The sequence below is a fragment of the Dermacentor variabilis genome, chromosome 7 (genome assembly GCF_050947875.1).
Source record: "Dermacentor variabilis isolate Ectoservices chromosome 7, ASM5094787v1, whole genome shotgun sequence".
In the NCBI taxonomy this organism is placed as follows: domain Eukaryota; kingdom Metazoa; phylum Arthropoda; class Arachnida; order Ixodida; family Ixodidae; genus Dermacentor; species Dermacentor variabilis.
In genome coordinates this window covers 136,113,487-136,130,280 of record NC_134574.1, presented here as the reverse complement: position 1 = coordinate 136,130,280, position 16,794 = coordinate 136,113,487, and the positions used below count along the sequence as shown (strand labels likewise).

The window sequence follows — 16,794 nt, the reverse complement described above, 5'->3', positions numbered from 1 at the left end:
CGTGTGCTCGGGTACGTGGTGTCGCAACGCACCAAACGCCTGCTGACGCGGACGCCCCTGCAGGGAATCCAGGCCACGGCGGCCGCATCTCGATGGGGGCGAAATGCGAAAACACCCGTGTGCTTAGATTTAGGTACACGTTAAAGAACCCCAGGTGGTCAAAATTTCCGGAGTGCTCCACTACGGCGTGCCTCATAATCAGAAAGTGGTTTTGGCACGTAAAACCCCAAATATTATATTATTATTATTACTGCATTAGCCATTTGAATCAGTGACCGGTCAGGGTGGTTCAAGGAGTTTTCCGGTGAAAATGATATTTTGATAAGGATCAATGTGGCAGGGCGTCCCATGGCTTCCGCGTCCATAGGAGGAACTCGGGGGGCGATGGACATGGTTCCTGTTCAGAATTTCGTCTTGTGCTATGCACAAAGAATACGACGAACACTGACAATACCCCGCGGCGGTTTGCCCCGTCTCTGTTTGTGTGACCAGAAAGCGGGAACGCATTTTAATATGTACGCAATGAACAATTTCCATTGGTTAATACACTTAGTAGTGTCACTATACAGTTCATTGCGATTGCGTGCTGTGAGCCGGCCTATAATCCTTGTGGCCGTCATTATAATCATTGTGCTCCCGCTCCCGGCGAATTATTACTAATGCAAATGATAAGTATTATATTTGTGCCACTTCTGAAGCAACCAACACATTCGGCATGGGAGTCCTATAATTTGGTAATGGATTTTGGAAGGACGGCAAGACGGCGGCTTGCCATCGTTTGGCTTGCCATCCTAACACCAGAGAATATATACGCTGTCGAAAACCTCCAATAACCTCAGGAATGATTTGCCCTACTTCGGTTTGTTAAGATGCCTCTGTGCTGTCATGTTGTGCAAAATATGCGTGAGACCCGCTTTTATAGAAGTCGCAGGGAAGTACGACATCGGGATTGACGCGATTCTCTGTTTCGAGAAGCAACTCCAAGATTTGTGACTGCTTTTGGCTTAGTAGTGTTCAAGCTGCATGCGTAACGAAGCCGAGTGCCATCTTTACAATGGTGAAAAAGGCACAATCTCTGATACTAGTTCGCTTGAAGCTCCAGCTACTAAAGCTCGCCACCCATCGCCACGCGTCTTCTTCATTTCTGACACGGTCAGATATTGACGCAGTGATCCAAGATTAAGCTTTACTTTCCGTAAGACATGATGATCAGTTCCCCAGAACGCTGTAATTAGAGGTGATCCGGAGTGGTTGCTTGTGTCATCGCTCAACGCTCCGCCATTACGCGCCGATGAATCGGAAAAGAAAGCCTGAAGGTAGGAGCATCACTGAACACAGGTTGGCTCATGTTCACGGCTAATGCAGTGGCCTTCGACCCGGAAGTAGCAGCGGCAAGCGTCAACTTTTCTGAGGCTGAACACTGGCGCTTCGTTCGTTAAGCAGGTCGCTTCGACAACAATAGTTAGCTTAATCTTCTGGAGGCTTTACCTAGACACGTTGAGTCGTCTGATTACATTTTTACTACACCACACAATTAAATTCAGCCAGGTACCGAAAGAAAAGGCCTCTCACAATGTGTGGTATTAAAGTGATAGGGCTTTTTCATCACTGTTCTTTCAATTTTGTACACTTCATCCTTTGTCGAAGCTTTTACCCAATTTCTTCGCACCTCTTATTGAGGCCCTCATATAAATGGCTCCAATTTTAGTACTAATGATACTTGTTCACTAAATGACTCATCGTAATGATTCTCAGTATTTGCACTCTTCGGAGTGTTTAAGAAAAGTGGCCAACTTGTAGGTAGGTTGTTATTCCATTAAAGGGGGAACATCAATGAAAAAAAGCGTCTTTTGGTTCTCTGGCCCCAATCGTGATGCACTAAAGGGAGCTACAAACCTGTATATAGTTTGGCATTTTCGCTTTCGCTATATGTGCTTTGGTATTGCTATGTTTGTTGGCTATGTGACGATTGAAATGTAGGCGTCAATCTGTGGTTTATCTTAAGATATTCTTCTACCGCGTTGTGAAAAAAATTGAAATGAGGCGCTCGAATTATAAAGAGCAAATAAACTAAAACTGAAACAATTGATCAAAGTTGTGCCCTCATGCACTGGAATATTAAAGATGGCCATGAAATTGAACAGCAATGGAAAATATATATGTTCGCATTTATGCGTTTTAGCCGCAGAGAAAAAAACTTACTGCTGCATCTCTTCGTACATGCATGACAGGAGGAAAAGCTGTTAGCATTGGTTCCACATTTCGTGCCTGCAAAATGTTTACAGAAGCCGGTTTGGGCATCGAAGTACCACGTTAGATTGCGAGGAGAGCAAGGGCCTGGTTTCGGCATGAGGCTGCACAAGAGTTTTCGCTTTGGTGGCGCTGCAAAGCAATAGCAAAAAAAATCAATTTCAGATAACGTTAACATTCGGTCGAACACAAAAATGGAATGAAGGGAATTATGTAGCCGAGATAAAAAAAGAACAACGCGAAAAGGCGAAACCAAGTCATTCCAGTGTCTGCAACGGAAAGTGACAGCATCCGAGCGTACAAAATTATATGTGTATAATAATACGACACCACACGGCATGGGGTGTGTTGAATTTACCATGTGTCCTTTGCGTTCGAACTCTCTCCCCCCATCCCCCTCATTTCGCTAAAGAAAGGTAAGCACAGCCTGAAACCCACAATGTTGTTCTATCTCAGGTGTAATGCTAAAATGGACAATTAGGGATAAATAACTATGGAAATTGGAAAATCAATGTAGGTAAAACATCGCCGAAATAATTTTTATATGACAGAGACTCAAGCACACGCTGCAGGAGTCAAATTGACGCTGAGTAATCTTGTCGGGCGGTAGTACATGCTTATGACTGCAAGAATATAAGCCCGAAATAGTTTGAAAACAAGCAATGAGGGCCTAACGAAAGTTTATTGTCATCGCACTACTTAGTGCTCGTTATTTCGGACTCGTGAAGACGAGTCATGTCGGCTTAGCCCAAATGCTACGACCATGGCCATGTTTTTGATGTCCTTGCATAAAATTTTCTGCAACATTCGTCTTCAATTTACCCGTTTCTCAAAAAAAAAGAACATCTCGCAACAATTAGCAAATGCGCTACCTGGGCTGCGATAGCGTTTTTTACGGGACTTCTGGAGAGCGAATATCTCAATATTCGTACTAGGCTTAGCGTTCGGGTTAAGAACTCATGTCGTCACCTTTTGTCTCCTTTAAATTTATATTTGCAACATGTTCCCTTAAGAGCATTTTTTACAGTAAAGTGGGTTGGAGCGCATACGGCATACATTGTCAGCTCCTAACTGGAAGCTTTCCGTTATCAGTGAAAGGGAAGGTGCACAATCAGTGCATTTTACCGGTGCTGACATATGGGGCAGAAACTTGGAGACTGACCTAGGAGCTTGAGAACAAGTAAATGACCGCGCAAAGAGCGATGGAACGAAGACTCCTAGGCATGACGCTAAGAGGCAGAAAAAGAGCGCTTTGGATCAAAGAACAAGCGGGTATAGGCGATATTCTACTTGACATTTAGAGAAAAAAATGGGGCTGGGCAGGTCATGTAATGAGTAGGTTGGATAACCGGTGGACCATTATGGTTACAGAACGGGTGCCAAGAGAAGGGAAGCGCAGTCGAGGACGGCCGAAGACCAGGCGGGGCGATGAAATTAGGAAATTCGCAGGCGCTAGTTGGAATCGGTTGGCGCAGGACAGGGGTAATTTACGTCACAGGGAGAGGCCTTCGTCCTGCAGTGGATATAATATAGCCTAATGATGATGTTGATGATATTTAATGATGAAGAGCACAACTGAAAAAAATAGTATGTGCAGATTCACACACATGTAGAAATATATGTGATGTGACGCTTTCTTCAAGGTGGTAAATAAATCGCGACAAAACGGTTAATGTTATTGATGCGACGAAGTCTGCAGCATTGCGATTATGTGCCTGCCGCGGCCAATACGCCAGACATGGAGACCGCCACCACGTGACCCACGGGATCCACGCCACCACGGATGACGCCTCCTCCGGAATCGGGCAGCCTTTTACTACATGAGTGATAATTATGTATCTGATGATCTGCCTGCTTGATGGTGTTTACGGCGTCGCTTCTTGCTGTGGCATGCGCTTGGTGAGAGCTTGCGGGTTTATGTGAAACATAACGTTGAGTTATTATATAAAGCGAACGTACCGCGTACTCATACTTGTTTGTGTACAGTGTGTCTATTTCAGATCTTTTCATCTGTACTAAGGCACTCCGAACTTTGTCTTCTTGCATCTTTCACCACGCCAGCGCCAGAATCAGCCCAGTTCAATTTTGCAAACTTGCATCACCAGCTATGAACCACCAACGATTGACGGCAGCCTAACGTATCGACGGAGCACTTGCTTTGACTTGACTGATTTCCAAGCACTTTGCTGCATGCAGAGACAGTGTTCCCTCTATCCCGCTTTCTTTCTTTCTGTTCCCCCTTTCCCTTCCCCGAGTGTAGGGTAGCAAACCGGACGCTCGTCTGGTTGACCTCCCTGCCTTTCCTCTCATTGCTATCTCTCTCTCTCTCTCTCTCATCGGCCAACCTAACGTGGCAAGAAGCTGAGAGAGCCAAACGCCTGTGAAGAAGGCATAAAAAGTTTCCAGAGCTTCCCTCTAACGAGTTAATTACACCCTTGAAGGGGAAATGTTTGTTGTACTGCGTGTATTTGTCAAATTTACCCGTAATTGCGCAGAAAACTGAGCTGGGAACAAGCAGACCTTCAGGGGTAGTACGGATGGTTCTAAACATAAAGGAAGGGGGTGGGGGGGGGGTACGATTCGTTGTATGAATTCCGTCTTGTGTATGAGCTATTCCACAAGACGGCAATGACGCTCGTGGTAGTGGTGGGTGTGGCGGTAGCAGCGACCATAGTCAGAAACATAATTGACATCAGGATGGCTTAACAATGTATCGTCGATAAGTGTGCTCATTGCTGTCACTGCTAGAAAGAGATGAAAAATTCTCGATGTAAGGGTATTTATAATCATGGCTGCTTTTTTTTGAAACGTCAACTGCAAGGTGTCCGCTTTAAAATGGCCCCGCGCTTACGTCGGCACTATGTCACCGTTACTGAAAGCTGCCGGTCTCGCTCATTCGCGTGTCATGGGATTAGCACAACAACAACAACAATAACAACAACAAGACAACAGCAACAACAAAGGACCTTTAGGGGGCGGCGGAGGTTAAAGGTTACGATATGTTTAGCGTGCCGAGGCTTGCTATCAATAATGATTTTTACATAAATATACGTTCAGCGACACCGTAGTAAATAATCGAAGAATTTGAATGTTACTTGACATTGCTGTATAATACTTGTAATGAAGACGCACGGATGTTTGTGCACAATTACAATTATTTCTGTCCGCCACAGGGCAATACAAGGAAGGGCGTTTAATGGTATCGAATACTCAGGCTGTCCAGAAGTGTTTATCCAACCTCTTATCCTTGTTCTAACCTACGAGTAGTAATCACTTTTCTTATGCTTGCATTGCGTAAACGTTTCTACGCAGATATATATATATGTAAGAATTGTCTTAAACGACATATTTACCGATCATCATTGAACATTCCACTGCACCAGCTTCTTGTGTGCTCTGTTATTTTTCACAGTTGAAGAGATGCATTGTTGATACGGCAAGCTTCAGCGTGTGGGTAACCCCGCAGAGTCATTAAATGGAATCGAAGTTTTCATCGCAGACAAAATCAGCGCTTGCTGCTTTCCGATTTCAGATGGTGTAGCCACCTCTGACATTAATTTCAGGGAATAACTTCCCGGTGTCTGGAGACGCCAGTCTTTTAAATTTTTTGCCAAGTTTGCGTGCTGGTGTGGGTCTCGCTGTGAATATGTAATCTTGAAGAGCTGTTGCTCCCCTTAACTGGCTGTGTGTGCTTGTTGTCACATAGGATAACGTCACTTGCTAAATTTGAAAGCTGCAAGCCGGCTCTGAACAAAAGCGAAAGGTATAACGAAAATTGGCCTTAAAAATCACGCAAACCCGAGGCACTCTTAAAACGACTTTGTAATATCGTAAAATAGGCGTTTTTTGCAGTACTCACGCAGGCACATGTGTTGACACGATTTTTCCGAAACGAACTTGTTTGTGGTTGTTGAATTGCAAGTATCAGTATTGAACAGTTTGCAAACTCGGGTCACGAAATCGATACCCCAAGATTGGGCGTGATCTCTGCATGCACGAACAGTGCTCGGTGCCAGGCAGTACTTAAAGATTAGACTCTTCAGGGCTGAAAATAATGAAGGTAGAAAAAAAGAGGCTTAATTATGCACAACGTAAGCGTGTAGCAAAATACTCGTCGCTACGCGTAAACAAAACAGTACGATATACACATTATTACCTTAGTGGGAAAGTTCCGTGACGAGGAGCAACGCTTGTTTCACACTTGTCCATCCAACATTTGTTGTTGTTAAATTCAAATTCTAATTATGTTTCACGTAATGTGTGAAGGGGCAAAACTCTGATTCGCTAGCAGAACGGGTTGGACATGCGTGCCTGTTCTGAGAAATTTGGTACCGGAAAGGCTTTTATGTGTTGTTAAAAAGCCTGCGGCACCGAAACTATATAGATAGGCGCTTCTGAGCCCGTGACAATTTGAAAAAAAAGAATAAACCGTTGGACTACACGAGAGCTCAATTTTAAATCTAGAAACCTTGGAGCGAAAAAAATTAAAACAGCAACATGCAGGTGTGGAGATTCTGACTAGTAACTTCTAAGGTGGTTCCTTTAGCTACAGTGGTGTGTTTTATGTTACGTAACTTTGTGTGTCGTTGGCGGCGTTTTGGCGTGGTAGTCAGAAAGCATACGGCTTGTGGCCTCAGAGTGACAGGAAGTTTTTTTTAGCTCATAAAGCAAGCGCTTTCCACTCCAAGCCGTGAACATTGCCAATTGAGGAGCATTGGTGCCACGCCTAGTTTTCAGCTCATGAACTCCGCGCTGGTTCTCTGCGCTGCCAAAACTCTATGAAAGGGAGTTCCAAAATATCATTTGCAGAAACCACGTTCTATAAAGATCTGAAATCAAGAAAGGGGCTGACAGATGGAATAGCACACTGTCGCATAAAGTTTGTAAACAGGGATAAGGTGCCTCTTTCTGAGGTGGCCAGCCTTTCTGAGGCACATTGTCCCTGTTTACAAACATTATACCACAGCGTTCTAAAGATCTTAGCGTTGACAACTTCTATAGTCAGTCGTCATGCTCGTTTTCTCGAAATCAAATCGTATCAGGTGGGTTTTAAAATGAAATTGTTTTTTTGGGCATATCTATCCACTTGCCGAGAGGGAACGTAAGGCATAGTAAAGTGAGCGGACAGCGAGATGGCACAGCGAGCCCGTGGCTGACTCTTAAGTTATCAAGCCTGATCAATCGGTGGGCCGGCCCCCACATAAGTGCGCGATATCTGTCCTCGAATGGGATTTAATGAGCTTCGTTAAGGAGGTTCACTCTGGAGGATTCGCAATATTCCATAACTATATAGCACGCCTCACAACGTTAGCCAATACAATCGTGACAACAGGCGCAGGTAGCAGGAGCTTTCAATAGGTCTCTTTCAGAACATTGTGTTGACTTCACTTCGACAATCGCGTGTGACAAGCATATACCTATTTGTGAGGTTTAGTGCTGACATCAGTAGAGATGTTCACTATCCAAATCCAAAATGCGGTCAACGGCACAAATTCACCCAGAACATGCACTTTTCTTCAAAACTGTTAACCCGTGCGATTCGACACTGTGACCACAACGAACGGTTCTTTGCATAATTAGGCTGCGCAGAGAGGCCGATTACTCAGCCAATGTGGGCATGCGTCCTAACTACTAATTTTGTTTCCCGCAAGGACAGCCTGTGGAATAATTATTTGACGACGATTTGTCGATAGAAAGACGCCGTTGCGTTAGTTATATGTAAATATTTTTTGGATGACTTAAGGCGTGAAACTCGTGGCACCCATCCCATAAAATGCACGGCTCATATCTGTGCTCTGCTGCTTAGATGGGTAAAAAAATCGCACCCTAACGTGCACCCTTAAGGGCCCTTAAGGGCGCCTGTCGGTTTACAGCGTACGCTTACGAAGTAGGCCCCGTATACATTTTGCGCCATGACTGCTTCGAGGCCTAATGCAACACATTTCGATTCAGCCCTGTACCGCTGCGCTTTTGTTATATATCACTCCAAAGAATAGACAATGCCACAAGAATAGATATGACGAAGCCAATATCTACAAGAAAATATTACTCAGGTTGAATACACGAGCGCAATTTCTGTACGCGAAATGGAAGCGCTGGGTTCTTGTAATGATACAAACACACACGTACCGAAAACGTAATGGACGCAGGAAAAGAGAATTAGAAGGCAGGCCAAAACTTTCATCGCAGGGTTGTTTTGAGCAGGGACGCTTGTGGAGCTGTTTCCTTGCCCGAAAGATAAAGCGTATTGTCGAGCGTTAGGAAGAGCTGCCGCAGCATTACAAATCGCTGCAGCAGCGATATTGTAGAGCGTATTATTTTCGCAGCTCGAGCGTTAGGACAAAAAAAAAAAAGGTTCAGGGTGCGCTCGTCCAACCGATTCGCGATGCCGGCGATTCTTGCTGCCGTAAGAATAGTCCTTGCTTTCTGTATTTTTGCTTATGAGAACTTCATCGGTTTGAAGAAGGAGGCTTTGCATATAAATCTCCCTCGCTTCAACACTAACGTCCTTTGTTCTGTGCTGGTGCCCAGACGCTCGCAGTTGCTTTTCTAACCACACGTAGTCTTTCTTTAATTTCGCTACACCAAAGCATTCGCTTCAATACGACAATATAAAGAGATGAAGCTCCGAAACGCAGCACAAAAAAAAAAAAGAATATACTATTGGGTGTGCGTGCGCCTGTATTTTAAAACGCGTTTGAAATGTATTTAACGTAATAAGCGTATATAAAACAAGCTTTCCCACTTAGCTGCGCTACCGCTGTCAGTATTGATAGTGATAGTGAAGTAGTAATACGGAGTATTGATAGTGAAGATTTGAGCATGTGCTTATGCCGACCATAAAGTACCAAAAATGTTTCGGACAATAAGAATGATAATATGCGCAACAGTTGTTCAAAGGCCGGAGTATTCCCATCCAGATATTTCCGCTGCCCAAGGACAAAACGGTAACATGCTAATTTATTATTGTGCAAGGACATGTGATATAGGAAAGACGGAAAAAGTCTTGGTGCAGACGCCGTCTAACAAGCGTGACTGGTTGAAATTTGCGTAGGAAGCATATGCAGCAGCCGAAATCATGAAAGTACGAGTAACCAGGTGTTAGAGTCGCACGAAGTTTCACTCTCAAAGGTGCCCTGCGGTCCGCTGGCACCAACCGTATTTATAGACACTCTTCCCCACTTCCCAGTAGTTATACTGTCGCCTATTATGGTCCTTTTGCATTTTACCGACTAGCAACCATTCTCAGTGGATCGTAGTCTACCTGAGGACGTCAGTGAGCGAGGCTGTGATTACTCACTAAGCTTGACCTACATTCTGCTTTGGACGAATGCTTCACTGCTTAATAAATGCCATAGTAAACTGTTTACGCACTGTTTATAATGGCCAACTTGCTTCGTGTAATGAATTTCGCTTTCTCCTTGCCGTTGTAACTCAATACCAACACCTCCAATTGCCTGCCTTAACCCTTTCAGTCACCAATTTATTCTGTTGATTGAGAACTTACTTTAACCACATTTGCGTCTTGCGTCCTAAGTATCACGAAAAGCCGTAAAGCTGCATATTACATTAGAAATTTTCAATCTTTAGTGAGTTTGGTCATGATTACATAATGTGGACTACATAGGAAAACTCAATATAGTAACATAAAATATGATAACAACGACCATTTCCCGTCCAGCAGGCTTCAAATGCATCTATCTAGCTACCTGGAAGTAATTATGTATCGAAAAGACAGTGAAACACAATAAAACATGTGAACTTGCTATATGCAATGACATACCGAAAGCGAGCAAAAGCATCCAAGAGCCTAACTCGCCACTTGTTTTATAAAAATAATATTGCATATTTTATTGAAGCTTGCAGAACTATTCCAATCATGAGTGTTTCAATATGTATGCTAAACATATTAAATATCATTACTTCAATGAATTATTTTCATGCTGATGAACTATCTTAGTGTAAATATTGTTTACACCGCGTCTGATTACACCGCGGCTACACACCGCGGTGTAATCAGACACCGCGGCTAAGTTGCGTTAGTGACACGTACACTAAAGGACCTATTGTGGTACTTCCTCTATATTTCTAGCATAATACTTGCACATATTATTTGACAGTTTACACCTGGTCTTCAGTCTTGCGATGCCGGAGTTGTTCAGTATGGTGTGTCGTAAAATAGTCAACTCAGCCTGCTACCTTTCTTGAAATGGCTGGCTGCAACATGGAAATGTCGTTGAGAAGCAATAATCCACGTTTACATGGCGCTACTTACTCTACACTGCTGACCAAGCGTCTGCAGCGGTGATATTTAAGTGCCAGTTACATCTGTAAAAGGAAGAGACATAAATGTTTTATTATAAAAAAACCATAAGCACCATGCTATTAACGGGACCATGTTATACAACACCCGATACGAGGATGCCTCCTTGGGCAAGATGGCCGAACTTCCCCACTAAACCGCAGCTGAAAGAACCGAACTGCGGGGTGGAAATGGTGCGCGGTAATGTAGTCTCTATGTTAATTTTATTGCCGATTATATTCAGTGAGAGAGAAGTATTCGAATGAGGAGTGGGTGACCATTAGAATAAACATGCACACATAGTCACCGGAGTGTCCAGTGTAGAAACCAGTGTGGACGTCGGAGGCCGCACTCAATGCAGAACCTTGCGGGAAATGCATGCGTTTTTGTAGAAACGGTGCACTGCTTATAAACGCATGTGAGAAAACTAGAACCATGTCGTGCATGACTGCTGAACACACTATCGAATAACTTTTACGGTTGCCTGCTGTAGTAGCTTTGTGGGTGTGGCATTGCCTCGCTGAGGTAGCGGGTTCGATTGCGGCAGTGTGAGCTGCATCTTAATGGCGGTGAAATGAAAATAAATAACGCTCCTCTCCTTACAGTTAGGTGAATGCGAAGTAACCCTATGTGGTCGAAATTAATCCATTAATCAGAGCGTGGTTTTGGCACGCGAAAACTTGGCAATTAAAACAGGAAATGCTTTTGCAGTTCTCGAACCTCATCCTCGTCTTCTTTTTCTTTCTTGTTTAATCGAAACTTTTTGTGAGTGTTCTCCCAGCTTTGGCGGTTGCTGCTGTTCCTGTTGCTGGTTTGGTCGGTCGGTATATCGATGGGTATGCGCGGGGATACGAGGACTGTATGTTCAGAGAATGCAAGTATAAACAAATGGATTATCAAACACCTGTATACTGATCGACAAAACGTTTCGAGTTTGTTGACCTCCATTCTGTCAAATAAAGAAATACTACTTAAAATTTGACTACATAACGTCGACCCTTATTTATTTATATTGCGGACAAACTTCCTATTATAATAAGCTATTATAGGGAAATGATTATTTCGTTTAGCTATGTGGTATGTGCTACAAGATGTGTACCTGTTCTTGGCCAGTCCTTCTGTTGGGGTATGTGCCATTACTCCGCAATATCCCAAGACCCTAACCGACCAAAGTTTTCGTTCTTAAGTGCTTTTTGCCATTGGCCGATAGCCTTCTCTTATTATATATCCAGCCTTGTGATTGGTGGAACTTACACTTACGAACAATGCGGGTGTGAAAGATCCCTGTAAATAAGGTCCCAGAATCCTGAAATTTATCTGGGGGCATTCAATCTAAGGTGTACCAGCTCTTTTGATAATCGTCCCAGATTATTCTGAAAAAAAAGACATATACCCGCATTGTGCGAAATCTTACCTCCTAAATATTTATTTTTCCGAAACGAAAATATTAAGTCATGAGTGTGTTCTGAAACTGGCGTACAGAAGTGAACCCACGTCGTGTTGAACACTAGCAAAGGCAAACGAGAGACACCTTTACATGCACACTCCAGCGATGGGTGGTCCGCAAACACTGCGAAATATAACATCGTGAATTACAGTTCACTGCGGCTTGTCGACGATGTTCCAGAACTGGAGCGGCACAGCCACAGAACGTCAGCTGTGCTCCAGGTGTCTCAACTGTAGCTGGACGACATGGTCAGACGCGTTGCTGGCCAAGAGACCGGTGAACACACAACTTGAACCGACAGGTGGTAATCGGTGTGCCTCTTGACGTCCCGAAGACGTTCGACAGCTCAGGACGCAGAACAACAAGCCTTGGAAGCACCAAGGACCGGCAGACAGAAACGAATGCCCCACAGATTCCTTATTTCCCCGGCTTCAGGCACTGCTCCCCGTTTCAAGCTCGCGCCGCAGTTGTATTGAAAGCGAATAAATATATTTCGCTCCCTTGGTCGTTTTTGGGATCCGCGGTTGGTGGTGTGTGTTTGGCGGTTGGGCTTTCGCTACCGGCGCGAATGGCACGCGCTCTTGTGCAAGTGACTTGCAGGCTGTGCTTGTGGCCGAACGCAAATAAGATAGGTATCTTAGAAGTTTTTATCAAGAACGTTGTTCTCAAGATTGTGTCAGTTCTAGGTTAGCAACGGTAAAATGAAAATTTCGATAAATTTCACTAAACCTTTAGTGCTATGCGGGAGGCTCTGAAGATAGGTACAACGTGATATGGCCAATGTATAACTTCGCTCCATTGAAGCCATACTTTCCTAACATCGTCCATAGTCGCACGTGTAAATCGTATCCCCAAGCCTGCCAGCACGTGCTTTCATGCGAGAGCTTTAGAGCGTACGAATGTTTTGGGGGTTCATTCACACCGACGACTAACAGAGGTCGCGTGATCAAGCTGGCCTCAAAGCAACCGGCAGAATATGGTCGCGATTGGTAGCTTTGGTCGAAAATCGACTGCCCACTGTTCAATATCTTAAATCTCGTGGCTGAAGTCGCAAAGCTTCCGGTACTAATCAGGTGTATAGAAACAGGACATCTATATACGCTTACGTGGTGGTGACATTGCGAGCGGACGCGAATGCCATCAAATCGCAAGACATTTCAGTGTGCCCACTGGCCTGTGGGACTTACCCGTATGCACGCCCGCCGACTTGAGCAACTTCGTGTTCGCTTGTCGCGGTTGCGCGACTTCGCCAAGTCGCCGGTTTGAATGAGCCCTTTAACGTAATAGCGGAGCAGTTGGGAAACGTTGCCGCCTTATTTCTCCCCATGCCCTCCAACCTTGTCGTAGCTTCAAGAGAAGCCTCAGGCTTCGCATCAAATGCACTAGCTGACGGTTCCACTCCCTACGATAGTACGACACGAGACAAATAAACAAAACTTTAATCGTCTCCCTGCCACCAGTACTCGTCTTCAAGACCATAATTGCTTTAACAAAGCTAATAGCTTTCTGAAAGCGCTGGGCTCTCCGCCGACATTGAAAATACTCGTCGTTAGTTTCTCAACATTTTTTTTCTTTCTTGACGTCTTATTTTCCTGCTGTTAGGTGAGCGCGTTTAAGTCTCCGGCACTGGTGTCTTGTTTGCCATGGATGCCGGCACCTACTGACGACTACGGTACACGGAGACCTCACACTGAAGATTTTACAAGCGTGAAAAAGTAAGAATTTGAAGCGAACAACAATGCTGAATATTTGAGATACTGGAACATACTGAGACATCATGCAGTACGAAAACTATAAATTTTGATGCTCAAAAGCACGACGCCGAAAAATTGACATTACCGAATACATTTGAGTACGTGGCTGAAGTCTGCACGGATAAGTCTGAATTGTCGTAACATGTTTCCCTTTATCGTCGTAATATTCCGCTTCTTTCAGCAGTTGTGTACGTTTGTAACTATCGGTAGTATCAGAGCTGAGTTAAATGAAAACGTCACTGTATGTAACCTTGTTAAATTTGACATATTTATTATAAAAGCTGTGATGGGACTTGGCCTCCGACGAAACCGCCATATGAACATTTCATTGCAGGTAATACTTGCTTGGTCAGGGCGCGCTCCGCATTTAGGGACGATGCCGTGTGAAAAAAGGTAAAATCATCTTGCAGCTCACGTCAACGCATCAGATTGAAACAGTGGGATTTCGTGCCTGGTGAAGGACGAATCCCAACATAAAAACGTAACGAGTGTCTATTCGGTTAGCGATGGCAGCGAACGAGCTTACCAACGCTGCGCTCGTAAGCTCGTTCGCTGCCATCGCTAACCGAATAGACACTCGTTACGTTTACGCTTACCAACGCTGCGCTCGTTCTGTCAACATGTCTAGAAACACTTGGTTTGACCAGAATTCTAAGAGCTCTGACTTATATCATATTGATCCATTTATTGAATTCAAATTTTCATTGTCATTAGATAGAACTATGGAAACGCTTATTCATCGATTACGGCTAGGCACTGCCTACACAAAGCATTTCTTACACAGAATTGGCCGAGCGGAAACCCCCGAATGTGATTGTGGATTTGTAGATGAAGATATATATCACCTCCTTCTAGATTGCCCACATCACGACACACCAAGATGCCGACTTAAATCAGCGCTAAGTAAATTAGACCGCAGACCTTTCAGTTTAAGGAAACTTTTGGGCCCTTGGCCAACAACGGCCTTGCAGAAGAGCGCTTTAAAAGCACTAAAGACTTTTTTTAAAGACAGTGGCATCGTTGGACGTTATTAGTGCTTTCATTGTTCTGTTCATTTGAATGTCACTCTATATATCCATCTGTTTGGGAATTATGTTATGTTGACTGCTTTGTTGTGACTGTATGTGCTAATATTTTAACACGATGTATATACCACCCGCTCACTACACAACGTGTTATTAGGCGACAGTATCGTTTGTACTTTTGAGACTTTCGGCTACATAAGTGTGAAGACATTTGCCATGTATAATGTATGTACCGCTGACCCGCTGACTAGAAAATGTGCTATTAGGCGACAGTATCGTTTGTACTATTGAGACTTTCGACTACATAGGTGTGGAGACATAGTGTGCTAAGTGTTATTAGGCGACAGTGTTATTAGGCGACAGTATCGTTTGTACTTTGGAGACTTTCGACTACGTAGATGTGGAGCCATAGGTGTGCTTGTGTGAAAAGACTATTTGATATGTAACCGTGCACCCTGAATGATGTATGACGGAACCACCCAAGAGATAAGGAGTAGCCGGCGCCTTAAATTGCGCGCCAACATCTCCTTATATCATATGAATAAAAAAAAAAAAAAAACGCTGCGCTCGTCTCAGTGGCGGAAGGAAAAAAAAAGCGACTCGTCCCAGCCGGGCAGCCTGTTTTTGTTTTCGGAGAAATCTCGCCATAACTTCCAAATATAGAGTTTGAATATGTTGACTTCAGTGCGCGCACACTTTTCCTAATGCAGCACGGATTCCGCTCTCGGCCTTCACTTTTATTATTCTCTGTGGAAGCTCCCGTGAAAAAAATATACGTGGTTACCACTAGAAATTATACTGCAAGTAGACAACGGCCGCCTGACTCTTAGAATCTCCTAAGAAAACCATTCTTATTGATTTGCGCGTTTATGTATTCATTTATTGCAGAAAAACTGCTGCGCTCCTACAGACATCAGTGCAGAGGAGGGCAGATATACGTAAGAAATACAAAGCAAAAAAGAAACACGGATTTTCCTTCAATTTATAGAAAACAATTCTCGACTGCCATTCCGAAGTTGATGCAGAAGGGGCCGTAATATTATTTGTTAGCTTACACTGAGTGTTTTTTCACCATACGTAGATACAGTAAATATTTGTTTATGCAAAATCAGATAAGTTCCATGCTGTGCAATCTTGTTAGCGCGAACGTCAAATAGAAGTTTTGAATTGTAATAGAAAAGCTAAAAGCTACGTTTGAATAATTTTCAATCTAAGCAAACATCCGAACGCGAAAGCGAATCTTTTGTGTTCGGGGCGACGTTTAGCAGCATACCAGAAATGTTCTTATTCGGCGCGGCGCCTCTGTAGCTCTTCCACCTATTCTTGTGTGAAGAGGCGTTTGGGGGACATTTCGTAAGAGTTAAAAAGGCAAACTTCGAAAGTTCAAGCGACTTGTACTTGCAGAGTAAGCGATAAAGCGCTGTAAAAGCGAATGACGAAGCGACCGTTAAGGCGAAAGGAGCTTTTAGAGCAATTACACAACTTGTCTGGTTAAGGTCTGTTGAAGCGAACGGCAAGGCAAACAGCGAAGCTTCTGTAAAGCTATTCGCCTTATGAAAGGACTGATGCACTTGCAAGCGTATATGCGCTGCGATACGGATGTTCAGGTAGCCTTCGTTCTTTCAATGCGCAATTCCGTAGAGGACAGAGCCGGTCGCCAGGACATAAGTATGGCTAGTATAGACGGTTACACACAAGCGGCTTCGTTATTTGCGTGTTGCCTCCAGAAGCGCGTGAGTGGTAGTGCAGAAGGCAACTGCTCTGCTCCTCCCCCGCCACCGGCCTGAGCCCTCTCCTGCAGTCGCTCACGCGCGTCCACAGCGCCGGATAGGAAAGCTGTCAAAAAGCGCTACAGCTCTGCTTTGTCGCATAGGAAAGACGCCACGCGCACTGCAAGTCACTCGATAGCCAAAGACGATTGCTATTCGTCTAGAAATCACGCATGCTCCCCTTCGGCAGCAATTGCGTTGTGCCGCTGTCTGTTTGGCCACTCTTACCTCCCGGTATTTTGTTCCT

General features: G+C 44.2%; 1 long non-coding RNA gene across 1 annotated transcript in view; it reads right to left on the bottom strand.

Annotated features, from left to right (window-relative positions):
- Positions 1-8,540, bottom strand: part of LOC142587165 (uncharacterized) — a 29,496-nt gene extending 20,956 nt beyond the window's left edge. The window contains exons 1-3 of the long non-coding RNA XR_012829380.1: positions 8,380-8,540; positions 6,110-6,295; positions 2,203-2,382 (exon numbers count right to left, since the gene is read on the bottom strand). This is a non-coding gene — a long non-coding RNA (uncharacterized LOC142587165). The remainder of the gene's footprint in view (positions 1-2,202; positions 2,383-6,109; positions 6,296-8,379) is intronic.
- Between the last annotated feature and the right edge of the window lie 8,254 nt (positions 8,541-16,794).